The sequence below is a fragment of the Nicotiana sylvestris genome, chromosome 2, assembly GCF_000393655.2.
Source record: "Nicotiana sylvestris chromosome 2, ASM39365v2, whole genome shotgun sequence".
NCBI classification, from domain to species: domain Eukaryota; kingdom Viridiplantae; phylum Streptophyta; class Magnoliopsida; order Solanales; family Solanaceae; genus Nicotiana; species Nicotiana sylvestris.
Window position 1 is genome coordinate 124,837,677 of NC_091058.1, and position 23,417 is coordinate 124,861,093.

Consider the following 23,417-nt stretch of genomic DNA (forward strand, 5'->3'; position numbering starts at 1 on the left):
ATCTATGAAATAAGGAAAAGAATTAATGATTGAAACCATTGGTATCGGGCCCGTATTTTGGTTCCAGGTCCCGGTACAAACTTGTTATAGTATTTAAAGGATAACTATGAATTTGGTGAAAATGAAGTCTATTTGACGTGATTTGGACTTCCGGTTGAAGAGTTATGAACTTTAAGTGTTCTTGATAAAAATGATGAGTTTTGAGGTTTAATTCATAGTTTTACATGTTATTTTCATGATTTGATTGGACGAGCAAGTCCGTATGATGTTTTTAGGTTGGTGTGCATGTTTGGTTTGGAGTCCCGAGGGCTCGGATGAGTCTTGGATAGGCCACGAGGTGGAATTTAACTTAGGATATTGCAGATTTTTAACTGGTATGTTGCAGGCCTGCAGGCTTCCCCAATGCGACCAACCCATCACAAAAGCGAGAGAAGGCCTGGGCAGGGCTCATCCCAAATGTGATCCTTCCTTCGCAAATGCGAAGTGGTCCAGTAATTCCCTTTATCGCAAATGCGACTCCCTCATCGCAATTGCGAGTTCGCAAATGGGAACCTTTATTGCAAATGCGGGAATAGCAGACTTCTAAAGGGTTCGCAATTGCGAACCCTGGTCGCAAATGTGACATCTGCGATCTGCAAATTCATAACTTAGCTGAAAAGCTTTCATTTTTCAAACCCTTTCAAAACCAAAACACTCTTGGGCGATTTTTCAAAGACAAGTACTCTTCCAAATCGATTGTAAGTCATTTATAACTTGGTTTCATCAATCTTTAACATCTTTTTCCATGATTTCAACTCAAAATTAAAGGTTTTCATGGGGGAAATTGGGTATTTTGGGTAGAACCTAGGTTTTTCAAATTTGGGGATTTAGACCTCGATTTGAGGTCCGATTTAAAAAAAATTATATCTTTGGGTTCGTGGGGGAATGGGTAATCGGGTTTTGGTTCGAACCTCAGGTTTTGACCATGTGGGCCTGGGGGCAATTTTTGACTTTTTGGGAAAAACTTTAGAAAACCTATTTTCATGCATTGGAATTGATTCATTTAGCATTTATTGATATAGTTAAGTAACTTGTGGCTAGATACGAGCGAATTGGGGGTGGAATTAAGAGGTAAAGCGATAGTTGAGACTTAAATTGTGTTCGTGGCATCGAAGTAAGTGTTTGGTCTAACCTTAGCTTGAGGGATTAGGAGTTGTGTCCTATTTGCTATATGTTATTTGTTGAGTACGACGTATAGGCATGGTGACGAGTATCTATATGTTGGTGTCAAGCATGCCCGTGAGTGTTATATTATGATTATTATGACTTCGTTTTTATTGTTCATGCCTTTAGTGATGATTTATATTGTTGAGAAAAGCTTGTGGAAATAGTGTTGGTAATTGAATATTGAGGAGCGTTGGCTCAAGTTGTAAAACGAATTGTGGAAGTAAAATTGGCAAATTAACCTTATCGAGCATTGGCTCAAGTTGTGAAGTAAATGTGAAAAAGAGAAGAGGATTATTATGTTTCCTTCCTTGCCGGAATGCTTATGTCTTTGATATTGTTCCCTTGCTAGGATTTGGTTGTTGAACTATTGTTCCCTTACCGGGATTTTATTGTAATTTTACTTATTTCCTTGCCCTTATTGTTTGTGCTTGTTGTTTGGGTGAGGAAGAGTGTTAAAGCATGAAGGGTGATGTCGTGCATTGTTTTGGTGAGAGAGTGTTAAAGCACGAAGGGTGATGCCATGTATAATTTTGTGAGCAAGAGTGTAAAGCACGAAGAATGATGATGTGCTTCACGGTGTACAATTCCGTGCAGATTATATTGACTTTATGGTGAAGATGAGAGTAAAAGCACGAAGGGTAATGCCGTGCAGTTTGATTCTTATGGTGAGGACGAGAGTAAAACACGAAGGGTGATACCGTGCACTTGTTTGATTTTTTTTTCTTGTTGATAATTGAGATATGGTGTGCCTCGTATTTACTTGATGTCTTTATATTCTTAATTGATGTTTCCCTGTAGCATGTTTCCCCCTCCCATCCTTAACTGACATTCCTGCTTCTATTTTTCACTGCATATGATTTAACTGCACAGGTTTATTTGGTAGTCTGGTCCTAGCCTCGTCACTACTTCACCGAGGTTAGGCTAGGCACTTACCAGCACATGGGGTCAGTTGTGCTGATACTACACTCTTCACTCTGTGCAGATCCAGGAGCAGCAACATACGAACCATAGCTTTGGGTGGCTGCCTTCAATCTAGTCGGAGATTCCAAGTTAGTCCTGTAGGCGTCCGCAGGCCTTGGCGTCTTCTCCCATCCTTTTAGTCTATTTCTTTTACATATTTCAGAGATAGTGTTGTAATAAATCTTTCAGAATTTTATTTGTAGTATTCTTAGACAGTCTGTGGAATTATGACACCAGTCTTGGGTAGTTTTTGTATGGATTGGTATTGGCATCTTTCTTAAATTATTACATTTCAGTCTTCCGCTTATTAGATTTGCGTTGTTTATCAATTGTTGGTTATTAATTGTAAAAGGACTAAAATGGAAAAAAGGTAAATAATTGAAATGGTTGGCTTGCCTAGCTTTCACTAGTAGGTGTCATCATGACTCCCGAGGGTGGAAAATCCGGGTCGTGACAAGTTGGTATCAGAGCTCTAGGTTACATAGGTCTCACAATTCACAGACAAGATCAGTCTGACGAGGGGTAAAGGGCGAGGATGAGGCCATACTAGGGGCCGAGGTAGGGGCAAAGCTCAGCCCAGAGAAGAAGCACTAGCGGTGGAGCATCAGGTTGAGTTTGATGACGAGGTTCCGACCCAAGCAGTTCCGGTGGGCCCAACTTAGGTCCTAGAGGGGTTCATTGCTACCCTAGTACTCCAGGATGCTTTGGTCTGCCTAATGGGCCTTATAGAGAGTGTCGCCCGGGCAGGTTTGCTTCCTATAGCACCAGCCATCTCTCAAGTTAAAGGAGGAGCCCAGACTCCTGCTACTCGCACTCCGAAGCAGATGGCTCCCTAGTTTCAGACTCCAGCAGCTCAACCAGTTGGAGTTGTTCAGCCGGGTGTTGTAGCTCAGACCGATGATGGAGCAACTATGTCTGCCGATGCCTTATGGAGATTGGATAGGTTCACCATGCTCTTCACTACTACTTTCAGCGGTGCATCTTCTAAGAATCCCCAGGATTATTTAGACAGCTATAATGAGGTTCTTAGGAACATGGGGATAATGGAGACCACTGGGGTCGACTTTGCTACTTTTTGCTTGTCTGGATACGCCAAGACTTGGTGGAGAGATTATTGTTTGGCTAGACCAGCTGGATCACCGGCTTTGACTTGGGAGTAGTTTACTCAGCTATTTCTTGAGAAGATTCTCCCTATCACTCAGAAAGAGATCTATCGGAGGAAGTTTGAGCGTCTCCTACAGGGTTCTATGTTTGTTACTCAGTATAAGTCCAGATTAATCGACTTGGCCCGTCATGCTCTTATCATATTTCCCACCGAGAGAGAGAGGGTGAGGAGGTTAATTGAGGGACTAATCCAGCCTATTCGACTTCAGATGGCCAAGGAGAAGGGGAGTGAGATTTCTTTTCAGGAGGCGGCCAATGTGGCTAGGATAGTTGAGATGGTTCTATCACAGGGAAGTGGTCAGGGATCTAATAAGAGGCCTCGTCGTTCAGGCAGATTCAGTGGTACCTCGTCTGGAGGTAGGGATTAGTGTGTTAGAGGCCATCCTCCTACGCCTTTTCAATCAGCACTTTAGGTTTCTCATAGCGCTTCAAGTTACCATGTTTCTCATATGCAGTATTCTGATAGCAGTCCTGCAGTGCACAACAAGCTCCTATTAGTGCACCGCCGTTCCAGAGTTTTCGGGATGGTCATTTAGGTCATCAGGGTCAGCAGGTTCAGCAGTCGAGGGCTTGTTATACTTGTGGTGATATGGGTCACATAGCTAGATTTTGCCCTCAAGCATCGAGCAGCTCTCAGCATCAGGGTTCTCGTGTCATGATTCAGACACCGAGTGTTCCATAGCCCGCTCAGCCAGCTAGAGGTGGAGGTAGAGGTGCTAGAGGTGGATATAGAGGTATTAGAGGTGGAGGTCAGGCCGCTAGAGGTGGAGGCCAGCCAGTAGTAGGCCATCCGTGAGATGTAGTCTAGGGTGGTGGGGGCCCAGCCACGATGTTATGCCCTTCCAGCCAGGCCTGAGGATGAGGCTTCTGATGCAGTTATCACATGTACTGTTCTGGTTTGTAGTAGAGATGCTTCAATTCTATTTGATCCAAGGTCTACATACTCCTATGTTTCATCTTATTTTGAACTGTATCTGGTCATGCCTAGTGATTCTTTGAGTGCTCCTGTATATGTGTCTATACCGGTGGGTGATTCTATTATGCTAGATCATGTCCATCGTTCATGTATAGTTGTGATTGTGGGTCTTGAGACTCGTGTAGATTTGTTACTTCTGGGCATAGTTGATTTCGATTTCATATTAGGGATGGACTAGTTATCACCTTACCACTCTATCTTGGACTGTCATGCCAAGACTGTGACTTTAACCTTGTCTGGTGTACCTCGTTTAGAGTGGAGAGGAACTCCTAGTCATTCTACCCGTAGTGTTATCGCATAATGAAGGCACGACGTATGGTCGAGAACAGGTGTTTGGCTTATTTGGCATATGTTCGTGATTCTTATGTCAAGGTTCCTTCTATTGATTCTGTGCCTGCTATTCGTGAGTTTCCTGAGGTATTTCTTTTAGACCTACCGTGTATGCCACCCGACATGGATATTGATTTCTGCATTGTTTGTCAAGAAGAAGGACGGATCGATGAGAATGTGTATAGATTATCGGCAGTTAAACAAGGTTACAATCAAGAATAAGTATCCATTACCGAGGATTGATGATTTGTTTGATCAGCTTCAGGGTGCCAAGGGATTTTCGAAGATTGACTTGAGATTTGGCTACCATCAGTTGAGGATTAGGGCATCCGATGTCCCTAAGATAGCTTTTTGCACTCGGTACGGGCATTATGAGTTCTTGGTTATGTCATTTGGGTTGACAAATGCCCCAGCAGCTTTCATGGATTTGATAAACCGAGTGTTTAAGCCTTACTTGGATTGGTTCATGATAGTCTTCATTGAGGATATTTTGATCTATTCCTGTAGTCGGAGGAGCATGAGCAACATCTGAGAGTGGTCCTCTAGACTTTGAGAGATAGTTAGTTGTATGCTAAGTTTTCGAAGTTTGAGTTCTGGTTGAGTTCAGTTGCATTCTTGGGTCATGTTGTATCAGTAGAGGGTATTTAGGTAGATCCGAAGAAAATAGAGGTAGTCAAGAACTGGCCTAGACCAGCATTAGCTACAGATATCCGGAGTATATTGGGCTTGGCAAGCTATTATCGTCGCTTTGTGGAGGGGTTTTTATCTATTGCAGCCCCGATGATCAAGTTGACCTAGAAGGGTGCCCAGTTCAGGTGGTCGGACGAGTGTGAGGCAAGCTTTCAGAAGCTCAAGACAACTTTGACTATGGCGCTGGTGTTGGTTTTGCCCACAGGTTCAGGGACTTATACAGTTTATTGTGATGCATCTCGTATTGGACTTGGTGCGGTGTTGATGCAAAATGGAAAGGTCATTGCCTATGCTTCACGGCAGTTGAAGATTTATGAGAATAACTATCTTGTTCATGATTTGGAGTTAGCAACCATTGTCCACGCGTTGAAGATTTGGAGGCATTATCTATACAGCGTGTCATGTGAGGTATTCACAGATCATAAGAGCCTGCAGTATTTGTTCAAGCAGAAGGAGCTAAATTTGAGGCAGACAAGGTAGTATGAATTGTTGAAAGACAATGATATCACCATCATTTATCATCTGGGAAAGGCCAATGTGGTAGTCGATGCTTTGAGTAGGAAGTCAGCCAGCATGGGCAGTCTTGTTTATATTCCGGTAGGTGAGAGACCGTTTGCTTTGGATGTTCAGGCTTTGGCCAACCAGTTTGTGAGGTTGGATGTTTCTGAGCCCGACCGTGTGTTAGCTAGCACAGTCACTCGTTCTTCATTATTGGAGCGTATCCGAGATCGGCAGTATGATGATCCCCATTTGTGTGTCCTTAGAGACACGGTGCAACATAGAGGTGCCAAGCAGGTTATATTAGGAGATGATGGAGTTTTAAGGCTACAGGGTCGAGTTTGTGTGCCTATTGTGTATGGGCTCCGGGAGTTGATTTTAGAGGAGGCCCATAGTTCCCGGTACTGTATTCATCCGGGCACCTCTAAGATGTATCATGATTTGCGATAGCATTATTGGTGGAGGAGAATGAAGAAGGACATTGTTGCATATGTGGCTCGGTGTTTGAATTGTCAGCAGGTTAAGTACAAGCATTAGAGACCTGGTGGTTTGTTCCAGAAGATTGAGATCCCTGAGTGGAAGTGGGGGCGTATCACTATGGACTTCGTTATTGGACTCTCATGGGCTCAAAAGAAGTTCGATGTAGTGTGGGTTATTGTTAATAGGCTGACCAAGTCAGCACATTTCATTCCTATGGCAGTCTCCTATTTTTCCGAGAGGTTAACTGAGATCTATATCCGGGAGATTGTTTGTCTTCATGGTTTTCCTGTGTCTATCCTTTCGGACTGAGGTATGCAATTTACCTCACATTTCTAGAGAGCAAATCAGCGAGAGTTGGGCACACGGGTTGAGTTGAGCATAGTGTTTCATCCTCAGACAGACGGGTAGTCTGAGCGGACTATTCAGATTTTGGAGGATATGCTCTGAGCTTTTGTCATTGACTTTGGAGGCTCGTGGGATCAGTTTTTGCCTCTAGAAGAGTTTGCCTACAACAACAACTACTAGTCGAGTATTCATATGGCTCCTTATTAGGCTTTATATGGTAGGCGGTGTCGATCGCTAGTTGGATAGTTCGAGCCGGGAGAGGCTTGGTTGTTGGGTATAGATCTAGTGCAGGATGCCTTGGATAAGGTCAGGATTATTCAGGATAGGCTTCGTACAGCTCAGTCCAAGCAAAAGAGTTATGTCGATCGTAAGGTTCGTGATTTGGCTTTCATGGTCGGTGAACGGGTATTGTTTCGGGTATCGCCTATTAAGGGCATGATGAGATTCAGGAAGAAGGGCAAGCTTAGCCCTAGGTTCATTGGCCCGTTTGAAATTCTTGATCGAGTGGGAGAGGTGGCTTATAGACTTGCGTTGCCGCCGAGCTTATCAGCTGTGTATCCAGTGTTTCATGTGTCCATGCTTTGGAAGTATCACGACGATCCATTCCACATGTTGGATTTTAGCATTGTCTAGTTGGACAAGGGCTTGACCTATTAGGAGGTGCTGGTAGTTATTCTAGACTAGCAGGTTCGTCAGTTGAAATCGAGGAGTTTTCCTTCTGTTCGTATTCAGTGGAGAGGTCAGCCTGCAGAGGCATCGACCTGGAAGTCCAAGTTCGATATGCGGAGCCGTTATCCCCATCTTTTACTTAACTCAGGTACAACCTTCTTATGTCTGTTCGACGATGAACAGTTGTTTTAGAGGTGGAGGATGTGATGACCTTTCAAGTCATCACTCGTTTTAGAAACAAATCCTATGTTCTGAGGCCTTAAAACTTCCTTTTGCCTCACCTCGATTTGCGTGCATTGTCTGGACCTATATCTGGAAAGCCCTTTATGTGAAAATATAAGAAATAGAAATTTCTAGAGTTAAAAATTTGATTATTGTTGACTTTGGTCAACATTTTGAGCAAACGGACCCGGATCCGTGTTTCGGCGATCCCGGGAAGTCTATAGTAAAATATGGGACTTGGGCGTATGCCAGGAAATGAATTACGAGGTCCCAAGCCTTAGAAATCAATTTTTGAAAGAAATTATTTTACTGAATTATCTATGAAATAAAGAAAAGAATTAATGATTGAAACCATTTGTATCGGACCCGTATTTTAGTTCTGGAGCCCCGTACAACGTTTTATAGTATTTAAAGGATAACTGTGAAATTTGGTGAAAAATGAAGTCTATTTGACGTGCTTTGGACTTCCAGTTGAAGAGTTATGAACTTTAGGTGTTCTTGATAAAAATGATAAGGTTTGAGGTTTAATCCATCGTTTTACATGTTATTTTCATGATTTGTTTGCACGAACACGTACGTATGATGTTTTTAGGTTGATATGCATGTTTGGTTTGGAGCCCCGAGGGCTCGGGTCAGTTTTGGATAGGCCACGGGGTGGAATTTAACTTAGGATGTTGCAGGCTACGCATTTGCAAAGCATGGCTAGAAAATGCGACCAACCCATCGCAAATGCAAGAGAAGGTCTGGGCAGGGCTGATCGCAAATGCAATCCTTCCTTCGCAAATGCGAAGTGGCTCAGCAATTCCTTTTGTCGCAAATGCGACTCCCTCATCGCAATTGCGAGTTCACAAATGTATACTTTTGTCGCAAATGCGAGGTTCGCAATTGCGAACCCTGGTCGCAATTGCGACATTTGCGACCTGCAAATTCATAACTTAGCCGAAAATTATTCATTTTAAAAACCCTATCAAAACCAAAACACTCTTGGGCGATTTTTCAAAGATAAGTACTCTTACAAATCAATTGTAAGTCATTTCTAACTTGGTTTCATCAATTTTTAACATCTTTTCTCATGATTTCAACTCAAAATCAAAGGTTTTTATGGGGGAAATTGGGTGTTTTGGGTAGAACCTAGGTTTGTTAATTTTTGGGGATTTGGACCTCGATTTGAGGTCCAATTTCAAAACAAATTATATATTTGGGTTCGTAGGGGAATGGGCAATCGGGTTTTGGTTCGAACCTCACGTTTTGACCATGTGGATCCGGGGCAATTTTTGACTTTTTAAGAAAAATTTTAGAAAACCTATTTTCATGCATTGGAATTGATTCATTTAGCATTTATTAATATAGTTAAGTAACTTGTGGCTAGATGCGAGCGAATTAGTGTTGGAATCGAGAGGTAAAGCGATAGTTGAGACTTGAATTGTGTTCGTGGCATCGAGGTAAGTGTTTGGTCCAACCTTAGCTTGAGGGATTAGGAGTTATGTCCTCTTTGCTATGTGTTATTTGTTGAGTTCGACATATAGGCATGGTGACGAGTATCTATACGTTGGTGTCAAGCATGACCGTGAGTCTTATATTATGATTATTATGACTTCATTTGTATTGTTCATGCCTTTAGTGATGATTTCTATCGTTGAGCAAAGCTTGTGGAAGTAGTGTTGGTAATTGAATATTGAGGAGTGTTGGCTCAAGTTGTAAAACGAATTATGGAAGTAAAATTGGCAATTGGACCTTATCGAGTATTCGCTCAAGTTGTGAAGTAAATGTAAAAAAGAGAAGAGGATTTTTATATTGTCTCCCTTGCCGGGATGTTTATGTCTTTGATATTGTTCCCTTGCCGGGATTTGGTTGTTGAACTATTGTTCCATTGTCAGGATTTTATTGTAATTTTACTTATTTCCTTCCCTTAATTGTTTGTGCTTGTTTTTTGGGTGAGGAAGAGTGTTAAAGCACGAAGGGTGATGTCGTGTATGATTTTGTGAGGAAGATTGTAAAGCACGAAGGGTGATATCGTGTCGCACGATGTACAATTCTGTGTCGATTATATTGACTTTATGGTGAGGATGAGAGTAAAAGCACGAAGGGTGATGTCGTGCTTTTTATATTGATTCTTATGGTGAGGACGAGAGTAAAAGGACGAAGGGTGATGCCGTGCACTTGTTTGATTTCTAAATTGATGTTTCCCCGCAGAATGTTTCCCCCCTCGCATCCTTAACTGTACGTTCCTGCTTCTATTTTTGGTTGTATATGATTTAACTGCATAAGTTTATTTGGTAGTCTGGTCCTAGCCTCGTCACTACTTCGCCGAGGTTAGGCTAGGTACTTACCAACACATAGGGTCGGTTGTGATGATACTACACTTTGCACTGTGTGCAGATCCCGGAGCAGTAGCATACATACCGTAGCTTTGGGTGGCTGCCTTCAGTCCAGTCGGAGATTCCGAGGTAGTCCTGCAGGCGTCTTCTCCTATCCTTTTAGTCTGTTTCTTTTACATATTTCACAGACAATGTTGTAATAAATCTTTCAGACTTTTATTTGTAGTATTCCTAAACAGTCTATGGAATTGTGACACCAGTCTTGGGTAGCTTTTGTGAGCACGTGATTTTTGCCTTACGAAAACTATTCCAAAATAAATCAAAAATAAAATAAATTTCTTTTACTGTGCAATTTTTGAATTTGCATGGTGTTTGTTAAATATTTGTCTTATATCCGTAAATGTTTACTTTGTCATAACAAAATGAAAATAAAAATAAAAATATATGTTGCATGCATATCTAGGATTTAATTATGCATTTAATAATTGATTCAAAAAATAAAATCACAAAAATATGTGTCTGTTCTAGTTTTAATATTTCACTGTGTGATTAATGTTTGGTCTGTGTGTTAAACAATTGTTATAAAGTAATTAATATTTTGTGTAAGGTTAAAAATTGTTTTATAATTTTTATTAGGATTTTTCATAATTAAAAATAAAATTAGAAAATATATATAAGTTGTAAAAGGAAACTCAGACCTGGATTAAAATGCAGGCCCAAATCAAGTTACCCCCCCCCCCACAGCCCAATCCAAACAGCCCAGGTCCGGTCCAGTCCAAAAGAGTCAAAACGACAGCGTTTGGTCGTAGTTTATCATGGACCGTTGGATCAAATCCAACCAACGGATGAGATCTCATCACCCTAACCCATAATCCTTACCTGATCCAATACCCGGTTTAACCCGTCCCCCCAAACTTAAGCCAAACGACACCGTTTGGTTAAGTGGATAAATCCTGGCCTTCCATTCTGCTAGATCTAACGGTCAGAATCAACCCACCCCGTCCCTATATAAGGCCAAACCCCTACCCCGGCCCCCCTAACTAAACACCCCCCTCCTCTCCTGTTCATAGTCTTCCCAAACCAATCCCCTAACCCTAGCCGCCCTTATTCCCCACTGCCTGAAACCCGGCGGCATCAACGCCGCCGGTCACCACCTTAACACCCCAGAACCCCCTGAACACCCTCTATCCTAATATGTTAGCCTCTTGGCTCGAATATTCCTGAAGGTTCTCGAATCTTCATTTGAAGATTCGAGCCAAACTCAGATCTAAACCAAACAGCCCCAAATCGACACCATAGCTTCCCCTAACCACCCTAGGTATGGATCTATTGTTTGTTTGGTTCGAATCCCCTCAGAACTCTTCGAATCTTCTTTTGAAGGTTCGAACCAAACAAGAACTTACCCAGATTTGTTCTAAATTAACACCAAATCACCCCTAGGTTTCCCTCACCCTTGTGTCATTGTTGGTTCCCCTCGAATCTGACCAGAAATGGTTAAGTCCGAAATCGAACCTTCAAGAACCCTAGAAACACCAATTTTTGGATTCTGCCCAAATTAAATAGAAGATTGAGGTTTAATCGACCTTAGTCAAAGTATTTTCAGTTGAAAATACTTCGACTAAGGTCTGTTTGATTTCAAAAAAGCCCGAACCCAAGTTGAATTTCAGTCCGGTTGAATTTGAAGGTTCAGAGGTAATTTTTCTGTTTCTTATGTGTATTCTACAAGTATTTTATGTTTGTTTCATTAGTCTGTTTAATTTTTCATAATTTTCTAGTAAATTCTGTTATACTGTCTCATACTCGTCTATTTGATCAGAAGTATAATTGTTTCTGTTTGTTTATGATTGTTTATAATATGTGTAATCGACTCGATTAAGTTCGTCGATTAGTTGTGTTATAAATCCTGTTTCTGAAAATGCTGATTGAAACAGTCTGTTTCTATTTTTTTAGACTGATTATTGACAAATGTTGTAACTAGTCAACTGATTAATACTCGTCAATTAAATCATGTTTGTTTGCAAATCAGTAAATTCAAATAAATGTTGTGTATATATTGTTTTCTGAACAGGGCATTGTCAGTATATTGACAATGCTCCTGTGTTTGTTTGATTTTAATCCAATTTTGAAATGCAGTTGAATTATTAGGCTGAATTCAGTATAATAGTGTTGTGATGTTAGTTTTGAATTCAAGTTTACAAAAGTTGGTTAAATACAATTATATTAGGAGGTTAATCCTAGGATTGGTTATAGCTGCTTAAACAGGTTTTAAAATCTGTAGTGTTAGATGTTGAATTTAAGGTAGTAATAACAGTAATTACAGTAGGAAATCTGGGGCATTTCTGGGGTAAAACAGTGAAGGCAATCTGATAATAATAGTGAGCTGAAAGTGGAATGTTAGTGGCTATAGTTTAAGATAATAATGGGGAACAAAGGGTAATGGGGTTGCTGAAAATCAGGATAAGAGCACTTAATAGGATTTAAAGTATTCAAAAGCAGATTGTAATGGAACTTTCTTATTTTTTAAAAAAAGGGAAAGGGGTCCAGGCAGCACTTAAAAGAAAGGGGCAGCCCTGTATAAATATAGGGAGCTGGACAGAAATGAAAAAGAAGAAAAAATAAGGAGAGATTGAGAGATTTTAGGGAGAGCTTTCAGACAGAAAGGAAAGAGAGAAAGAAAAAAATCTGATCTGGAGGACACATTTTAAAACTGAAGAAAGGAAAAATCAGAAGGAAATTAAGAGAAAAGATCTGATTTTAAGAGAATAAAACAGATTTTAGAGGAGAAGAAAGATCAGTTTTCAGAGAGATACATTTGAGAAAAACCGAAAGAAAGAAAGAGATAGAAATAGAATAAGAAACAGAAATTTGAAAAGAAAAAGAAACAAAAAAGGAACACACACACAGTGAAGCTGAAACAGAGAATAGAAAAGAAAAGAAAAATCCGAAACCTTGTTTTTCTTTTTGGAATCTGTCCGGATCTGTGTATTGATATTATTTGGTTTTAAAATCTGAAATTCTTTAAGAAGCTTTGCTCTTGTGAATCTGGGTTTCTCGGGTTCTGTATTATTGCTCAAATCTTTGGAAGTACTGATATTCTACCAGCATTTTGTTACTGCTGCAACTGCTGAAATTTACTTTTTCTACCTTCATTTCCAGGTACTTATCTTTTAAATTCTATGTTGGAAAGAGATTCAGCATGACAAATCGATGAAGCTTGAATTGCAATTCTATTTTTCCATTTTTCTAAGTTTGTTATTATAAATTTCAGTTTTGTTTCATGTCGTTTAATATAGTAGTATGCTTGACATGTTAATATTCAGTTGATCATTCTCTTTTGAAATTCATATAAGTGTTGTAATAATATTATCTATTCTATAATTTCATTAAAGTATATGATTGAATTGTCAAGGTAGGGAATAGGGCATGAATGTTGGCCATTATTTAAATTTTTTTGGTGTTGTTAGCTAGGTATAGCATAATATGGAAATATCAAGGAAAAATACGCTATTAGTTTATTTTGTTAGTTAGTTAGTTGTTGTTTAAAGCTAGATGATGTTGGTTGCAATTTGCTATCTTTTGGCACAACATTGGTTGTGTTTATAATCAACAGTTGAAAGACATGTTAGTACAATCTGCTATGTTCACGATGTCAAATATGGTGAGTAATATTGTATGCAATATCATTTTATTAAGTCGACAGGTAGACTTGTTCTCACACTTAATAATAAAGGGCCTAGGAACTTATACAATGTGAAAGTTAATGTTTAGCAATAATTCATATAGATTGAGAATCAAATTGGTTTGATTATATATATATATCTATCCCAACTCAATCATAAGCATAATTAATTAAAATAATTTCGCCTATTAGATTAAAAACAAGTATATGAGAATAAGTTGAGATGTACATGCACAAATTGCAATACTTTATATCAATGGTAATTAGAAATAGAATTTGCACTAAATAAATAATGAAAAATTGTTCAAAAATACGTCTTCCCTTCATAAATCATTTTTGTTAGTTTCATATACAATTTATTCTTTGGCATATATATATGTTGTATTTGCTAAAAATCAAATTTTTATTCTTTTCTTTGAATTTGAATAGTTGGGATGAATATAATTTATACTCGGAAATTATAATCGACGGGTAACATTTAATAAATTGTGAATTCTTTTAAAAGAATTTAAAGGCATCCCTTAAATATGAATTTCTCAAGAATTTCATATAAATGTGTAGATATAATAAACAATTTTGTGGAAAATCCATAATATTATTACAAAAATTTTGCGCAATTAGGGATGCGTTCGCGTACCCTGACTATATTTTTTAAAACAAATTCGGATTATGCGTACGCGCAATTTCGAGCGAATATTTAATAAAAAGGATTCCTCCAAAAATGTTAAAATAATTTCATATAACCCGGGATGTGCAGTTCACTGTTTAAATATAAGGGTGGTGACGTTCTTAATTCTATTTTAAATCACGAACATATGAATTTGTAATAAAGGATATGATCAATTATATTGTGTACACGTATGCGTGACATGATCCCCGTAATTATGAAAGGTATATAATACGAATATACGTACGCGTAATTTGTTTATATAATTGTAAACAATAAGTAAAAGTGGTAGTAAAATCATGCAATAAAAACGTATTTAGTAAAAAATCAAGATACCTAAGCCAATAATAAAAACAGTTGAGCGACCGTGCTAGAACCACGGAATTCGGAAATGCCTAACACCTTCTTCCGGATTAACAGAATTCCTTACTCAGGATTTCTGGTTCGCAGAATAATAAACAGAGTCATATTCTCCTCGATTCAGGGATTAAAACCGGTGACTTGGGACGCCTTAAAATTCCCAGGTGGCGACTCTGAAATAATTAAATAAATCCCGTTTCGACTGTCCTTCAATTGGAGAAAACTCCCCACGCGCCCCGCGGGCGCGGTAAAAAGGAGGTGCGACAGCTCTGGCGACTCTGCTGGGGAATAAGTGTACTGTAACCCAGAACCACTGGTTCAGGGTTTAAAGAATTCGAGCTTAAAATAACTGCGATAATTGGCTTTATTTACTATATGATTTTCAACTGTTTATATGATTAACATGCTAAATGTTTTTTTTCTTTTACCTCTTTAATATTATTTGAATTGTGAATATATACAACTGCTACGAAACCCCCTTCTTTCTGAGTCTTCTGAATTTACGGTGTACACGTGCGCGTGGCCCACCTTTCTGTTAAAGTCATACCAAATAAGACGGGGTTGGGACAAGTAACTAGGCCGGGTAGACTTTCGTGCTCCCAGTACGTTGCCCCCACTTCGGCTCAAACTGTCCGTTTGGGTAAGCCAGGTTTAGAACAATCAACCTCAGGTTTTTCACCTAGAATAACTCAGTCATGTACCGGATCCCTAGTAGGAACGTCTATTTGCATCATGTATATTTGGCCTTGGAGACTCAACACAGGGGTTGGGTCTGTCTAGGACAGGTGAACCCGAAACAAAAAGACCATCCTGATGCATCCTACTTGCTACTTGTGCATTCATTTGCCTCGAACATGCTTGTTGACCAGCTTAAATGAAATCATGGTGAGAACCAAGGAATAAAATGGTTTTTTTTTTTAAAAAAAAAATCAAAAAAAAATAGTTTTAAATCTTGAAATAAAGGTTTTAATAAATAATTTTTTTTTTTGAAAATGATTTTTTTAGTGTATATTTTCAAAATGAGTCTTGACTTTATTAAATTAAATTTCAGATACAAAATGAGCACCACGCAAAACCCCCCATCCACGAATACAGAAGAGTTTCTATTTCAGCTTCAAATGTGGTGGTATGATTTAGGCGAAGATGGTCAAAAATGGGTCGTCAAGCATTTGGGAAATCTCACGGATATTATGAAAGTTAAACCCCGTGATGATCTGATTGCGGCGTTAGTAACTTTTTAGGACCCTGTTCACAATGTCTTTCGTTTCTCTGACTTCGAGCTTACTCCTACATTAGAGGAGATAGCTGGATATGCTGGTTTCGACGGAAGTCTAAGAAATCAAAGCCTGATATTCACAAAGGCTCCCTCGGTACATCGATTCTTCGGTCTTCTGAACATCAGCAGTCAAATCAGGAAAAGCAATGTCATCAATGGATGTTGTTCCTTCAACTTTTTGTATTCAAGGTTCGGAAAGTCAGATGGGTTCGAAATTCATGAGAAAGGCCTTACTAACAAGCAAAACAAAGACACTTGGCAGATTCACCGTCGCTTTGCCTTCATGGTGGCTTTTCTAGGAATCATGGTCTTCCCAAACAAAGAGCGAACAATTGATATTCGCACCGCGAAAGTTGTGCAAATCCTCACCACCAAAGAAAATCACACCCTTGTCCCCATCATTCTATCAGACATTTATCGGGCTTTGACTTTATGTAAATCAGGAGCAAAAGTCTTCGAAGGATGCAAAATTTTGTTGCAAATGTGGGTGATTGAACATCTCCAACAACAGCCCAAGATCATACAGTATGGGCCAAACAATGATAATTACATTGAGAGTTATGAGGAAAGAATAAAAAATTATCAGGCTCCAGAAGGGATAGAAGCATGGGTATCTCATCTAAGGGTTTTGAAGGCAAATCAAATTGAATGGACTTTGGGATGGCTCCCGATGAGGGAAGTGATACACATGTCAACCTCAAATAGTTATCTGATACTATTGGGATTGAGAAGCATCCAGCCGTATGCGCCACTAAGGGTCCTAAGACAACTAGGGAGATATCAAGTAGTTCCTGATGATGAAGATTTGAGTATACAAGTAATCGAATTACACCCAGAAGCCACTATTCCTGAGGCTCTACTTCAGCAGATGTGGAATGGATGTCGATACTTGAAAAGTGATACTCAAGTCCCAAACACTACAAAGGGTGAGATAAATCCTGGATATGCAAGGTGGTTCGAGAAACGGTCTCGCGTGGATGATGTACCAGAACCTGAGCTAAGAAGGCCAACAAAAAGACCCCATATTCAAAACTTTAATGATAAAATCCAAGAGCGGTTGATCTGGGGAGAAAAGGAAAAAGGGTACAAAGCAATTATTCATGCCCTAAAAGAAAATCTGAGGAGCCTCAGTTTGGAGAAAGATCTGCAAGCACAAGAAGCCGAAGGCGAGAAGAAGAGTCTAGCTTGTGAGAATGAAAATCTTCATGCTCGATTCCAAAAAATGAAAAGAGTTTCTGAAACACCAAAGAGGATCTAGAAGGATCAAAAAACCATCGCCAATCTCTTTGAAAGAATGCAAGATTATGATTCCATTCTTGCGGAAAAACAAAGGGCGTTGAGCAAAGCAAAAGAAAGGATCCAACAATTAAACAAAGAGGCCAGATCTAATAAGGAACGCCAAGTAAGGAAATCCGAAGAAGACAGGGCACAATTCAAGAAGGAAAAAGACCATTGGATACGATCAGAAGATCAGCTTCGTGCACAACTAGAAAAGGCAAGAAGATGCAACAGAGAACATCAACAAGCAGACCTCGACAGGGAAAGAGCGCAAGCAAGATTAGAGCAGGCCAGACTCCGAGCTCTATTAGATTCAGCTCTAGATCGTGAAAACCGTGTCAGAGATATAGCTACCACTCGCCAGCAGCAATTGCAGAACCAAGACCAACGTCTCCAGGATTTCAGGGCACAAATCCACGACTTGGCGGTCTACACCTCTCAAAGTTATGTAAATTGCCAAGGGATGGATTATGAAAGGTTTACAGAGCATGCACCCATTTTGGCTCGTCATCTAGCAATGGAGTTGGAAAGGATGTATCGTACGCTGGGAGGCCATCCAGGTCAAGCCCCACATTGAGCAGATAATCCAATAATTGACAACAAAAGTGGAAAGTGGGGCATGTTGTGAGATGTTAAGAGTTGTATCTTGTATTTTTATTTAAGTATGTGTGTTTCAAACCATTTTCTTAAAGTTTTCAAACGTAATTCCATCTTTGTATAATGAATAAAAGTGATTTCCTTTAGTCCGAACTACGCAAGGTCTGATTCATGCGGGGGCATGATACGTAGGCAATCTCTATAAGATTCGACCACCACAATAAAATATATATAATAAAATAAAATAAAATATAAGTGAATAAAATTTTCAAGAAAACTGGGACGACACAAGCAGTCGAGCAAATGCATAATAGAAAGGGGATATTTGTCTAGGAGCATTGCATCTCAACGTGTAATTATATATGTGTTAAATTCTCAAAACTAACAAGTTTGTTCATTTCCAGAATTCAAGCAGTTAGTTTCTCTAAAGAGTATACTGGCATATTATCATTATCACACGAGATCAAAAGGACCAATACCCGAAAGTATGTCTATCCCAGATGTTGACACAGGTATGGAGCTAGAGGAGATGGATGTCGGGAAAATGAAAGAAGAGATGTTTAAACTCAAGCAGCAAATGGCTGAGATGTACCAAGCCTGGTCTACAGGACAGTTACCCCCGTCTTACTCAACTAACCCTGCTCCATCAATGACCCAAACTCAGGATAATATTACCACTGAATTATCCCCAAATTTCCCCATTTACCAGCACTACCGAGGCACCACCTCTCAGACACCGCAGTCTCCACCTCCGAAACCAGTTCCATATTTTCCTCCACCTATGACTCCTGTTTTCGTAGCACCTCCCCCGGCTACATTCCACAAATCTCCTAGTGAGCCTACATTCCAGGCCCAGGACAACCAATATTACCCCCCGGAGCCCACCCTCAAAGCCTCCGAAATCCATTCAACTGCTCCTCGTTTTGATCTCCCAACCGAAATTGACAAGCCAGCCAAAAATGCTGAACAAGAAGAGATGTTCAGGAAGGTCAAGAGTCTAGAACAATCGTTCAGAGACATGCGAGGATTAGGTGGGCAAGTCAGTGTAGCATACAAAGATTTGTGCTTATTCCCCAATGTACAATTACCAGTTGGCTTCAAGATGCCCAAATTTGACCTATACAACGGGCACGGCGACCCAGTAGCCCACTTAAGGGGTTTCTGTAGCAAGATGCGAGGAGCTGGGGGAAAGGATGAATTATTGATGGCTTACTTCAGTCAAAGTTTAAGCGGATCAGCTTTGGAGTGGTATACACGCCAGGACCATGGGAGATGGTACACCTGGGATGACCTGGCACAGGCATTCGCATACCATTTCCAATACAATCTGGAAATCATCCCAGATCGACTATCTTTGACAAAATTTGAGAAGAAACACAATGAAAGTTTCAGAGAGTATGGTTTCCGGTGGAGAGAACAGGCAGCAAGAGTGGATCCTCCTATGAAGGAGAGTGAAATGGTAGACTACTTCCTCCAAGCCTTGGAACCAACTTACTATGCCCATTTGGTTTCAGCGGTAGGGAAATCATTCAACGAAGTAGTGAAGATGGGAGGTATGGTGGAAGAAGGCCTCAAGACAAATAAAATCATGAGCTATTCAGCGATCAAGGCGACTACTCAAGCTATTCAAGGCGGGGTAGGAGGAATCGGAAGAAAGAAGAGGGAGGAAGCAGCGGTAGTTGATTCAGGAATTTGGTTAGGACCCAGAGGTTCACCACCTTACTATAATCAACAACGACCTCGCCAATCAACTTACCACCACGATTCATCCCAACATTACTATCACCCTTCGGAGCCTCATTTTTCCATTAACCATGCTCAAGCATACAATCAGCCACCTGTTCACACCAATTGGCGTGCTCCTGCCATACCAAGTACTTACCCACGAGCCTATCCCGGACCAGGTTTCAGGCCTAGGCCAGCATTCAGGGGAGAAAGGGAACAGAAAAAGAAAACTTACACTCCATTGGGAGAGTCTTACACTAGTCTGTTCCACAGGCTGAGACAGCTAGACATGCTAAGACCAATACAATCCAAGCTACCCAATCCTCCTCCAAAGAATCTGGATTACACCATTAGCTGTGAGTATTGCTCCGGTGCACCAGGCCATGATACGGAGAAATGCTGGCATTTGAAAAATGCAATACAAGAGTTGATTGATACTAATAAAATCGAGGTTCAAACCCCCGAAGCCCCAAATATCAATAGAAATCCAATGCCAGCCCATCAAGAGGCTAATATGATAGAAATCATACAAGCTGATGGGGAGACAAAGAAGCCGTCACAAACTGTCATGATGATCAAGTCTCATGAAGCCAAGCCAGATAAGCAGTTAACAGAGGAGAAGCCGGTACCTAAGCAGAGCAGAAATGGTGATGAATCATCTGTGGTAGACAAGAAGGGGTCTTCGAGCAAGGTTTCCACAAAGCAAGAAAGGTTGAAAGTGATAGTACCAGGGGTGGTCAGTAAACCCATTGTAGTCGTGGAAGGAGTCCGTGTAGATCGGGTTATTATCACACCTGTAACCCAGCTACCAGTGATCAACAACAAGTCCATTCCATGGAACTATGAACGAGTGACTGTAATGTACAAGGGAAAAGAAGTCAAGGAAGAAGTGTGTGAGGTGCAAGGCTTGACTCGTTTGGGAAGATATTTTACGCCCGAAGAGTTAAGAAAAACTAAAAATAATCCAACACCAATAAAGAGAGCTGTGACGGAAGAAGAGGCGGAAGAGTTTTTAAGAAAAATGAAACTCCATGATTTTTCTTTTGTGGATCAATTGAAGAAGACGCCCGCTCAAATTTCATTGTTGTCATTACTGATCCATTCAGAGGAGCACCGTCTGGCTTTGATGAAAATCCTGAATGAAGCTCATGTTCCTGAAAAAATCTCTGTAAATCATTTGGGAAGAATAGCCAACAGAATCTTTGAGACAAACAGAATTACATTTGCTGATGATGAATTGCCTGTGGAAGGTACCGAGCACAACAGAGCTCTTTACCTCACCGTGAAATGTGAAAACTCCGTAGTAACCCGGGTATTGGTTGACAATGGGTCAAGTGCAAACATCTGCCCTCTCTCCACTTTAAGCAAATTAAAAATTAAAGAGGAGAGGATCCAGAAGAATAGTATCTGCGTACGGGGGTTTGACGGTGGAAGCAGAGATTCATTTGGCGACATAGTGTTGGAACTAACAATAGGGCCAGTTGAATTCACAATGGAATTTCAAGTGTTGGACATAACTGTTTCTTACAACTTGTTGTTGGGTCGACCATGGATCCATGCTGCTAAAGCAGTCCCGTCAACACTACATCAGGCTGTCAAGTTTGAATGGGATCATCAAGAAATAGTTGTGCATGGGGAAGAAAGTTTAAATGCTCACAGCAGTACCATTGTACCGGTCGAGGGAACAGAAAATGACCAGGGACCATGGGTATACCAAGTGTCCGACACAATGTCGGTAAAGAAAATTCCAGAGGGGAAATACCTTCCGAACCCAAAGATATCCTCTGCATCAGTCATGGTAACCTATGAAATGTTAAAAAATGGTTTTATACCCGGCAAAGGTCTGGGCTTATCTTTGCAAGGAATTATACAACCAGTATCTCTCCCCGAGAACTGGGGAACATTTGGTTTGGGGTTCATACCCACTATCACCGATATGAAAAAGGCCGGAAAGCTTAAACATAAGGCATGGGATCTTCCAAAACCAGTCCCACCTCTATCAAAGTCTTTTGTCAAGACCGGTGCTAAAAATCGCCCGATAACAACAATTCCTAAATCCCGGGTCAATCCTGAGGAAGAATTGATTGAAAGATTCGAGAAATTGTTTGATGATGTGAATATGTTGGAAAGCGGAGAAGGGTGTAGCAACGCAGAAGTTCAATTCATTGGGCCAGAAACAAAGCTTAATAATTGGAAAGCCACTCCTCTCCCCATTCGAAAGGAGTCTTGGTAGTTTATTTTGATTTTCTTTCAGTTTGTTTGGGTTACTTCAGGGTTGTAATCCCAAAGCTTATCTTACAGTTTGTTTGAAGTGTGCAAAACCTTGTTATCTTTCATCATCCAATAAAAAGCAGTTTCCTTTTTATTATCATTCCTGATAGTTTTCTTTTCTTTTTCTTCTTTCCTGTACAGTTCTTTTTACGCTGGCTCTAGTGATATGGCATGCATGAGGAATCCTCAGCCCAGTCTTAAAAATCAATCTGGTTCCGAAATATTAATTCAAGAAATATATTGTGATTATGAATCAGAATATGATGAAGATGAGGTTTTTGAAGAGATTAGTAAAGAGTTAATTCACTTTGAGGAAAAAATCAAACCTAACTTGAGTGATACCGAGGACATCAATATAGGGGACACGAGTAATATCCGGGAAACTAAAATAAGTGTCCATCTCGAACCAAAGATCCGAGAAGAGTTAATTAAAGCACTCATAGAATTCAAAGATGTTTTTGCATGGTCATATGATGACATGCCGGGCCTGAGCACCGATTTAGTGGTTCACAAATTGCCCACCGATCCAACGGTGCCTCCTGTCAAGCAGAGGCTGAGAAAATTCAAGCCTGATATGAGTGTGAGAATTAAGGAAGAAATCACCAAACAGTTGGAAGCAAAGGTCATTCGAGTCACTCGATATCCTGTTTGGTTAGCTAATATCGTTCCTGTGCCAAAGAAAGACGGCAAAATTAGAGTATGCGTCGACTACCGCAATCTCAACAAAGCCAGTCCGAAGGATAATTTCCCATTACCCAATATCCATATTTTGATCGATAATTGTGCCAAGCATGATATAGGATCTTTTCGTGGATTGTTATGCCGGGTATCATCAAATTCTAATGGATGAAGAAGACGCAGAAAAGACGGCATTCATCACACCATGGGGAACTTATTGCTACCGGGTAATGCCATTCGGTTTGAAGAACGCCGGAGCAACCTACATGAGAGCGATGACCACGGTGTTTCATGATATGATACACAAGGAGATTGAGGTATACGTGGACGATGTGATCATAAAATCAAAGCATCGGGCCGACCACGTTGGGGATTTGAGGAAGTTCTTCTTAAGACTTCGCAGGTACAACCTCAAGCTTAACCCTGCCAAATGCGCATTTGGAGTTCCATCTGGAAAATTGCTGGGATTCATAGTCAGTCGACGAGGTATCGAGCTAGACCCATCAAAAATCAAAGCCATCCAAGAATTGCCACCTCCAAGAAACAAAACTGAAGTAATGAGTTTGTTGGGAAGGTTAAATTACATCAGCAGGTTTATTGCTCAGCTCACAACAACCTGTGAGCCAATTTTCAAATTGTTGAAAAAGGATGTTGCGGTCAAATGGACCGATGAGTGTCAAGATGCGTTTGACAAGATAAAAGGATACTTGTCGAACCCACCCGTGTTGGTCCCGCCAAAGCCAGGAAGACCTCTGATTCTTTACTTGACAGTCTTGGAAAATTCATTTGGTTGTGTATTGGGGCAACATGACCTCACCGGCAGAAAAGAACAGGCCATCTACTACCTTAGCAAGAAGTTCACAACTTATGAGGTTAAGTATACTCATCTGGAGAAGACCTATTGCGCCCTGACTTGGGTAGCTCAAAAATTGAAACACTATTTGTCATCCTACACTACTTACCTCATTTCTCGTCTGGATCCATTGAAATATATTTTTCAAAAGCCTATGCCAACGGGAAGACTTGCA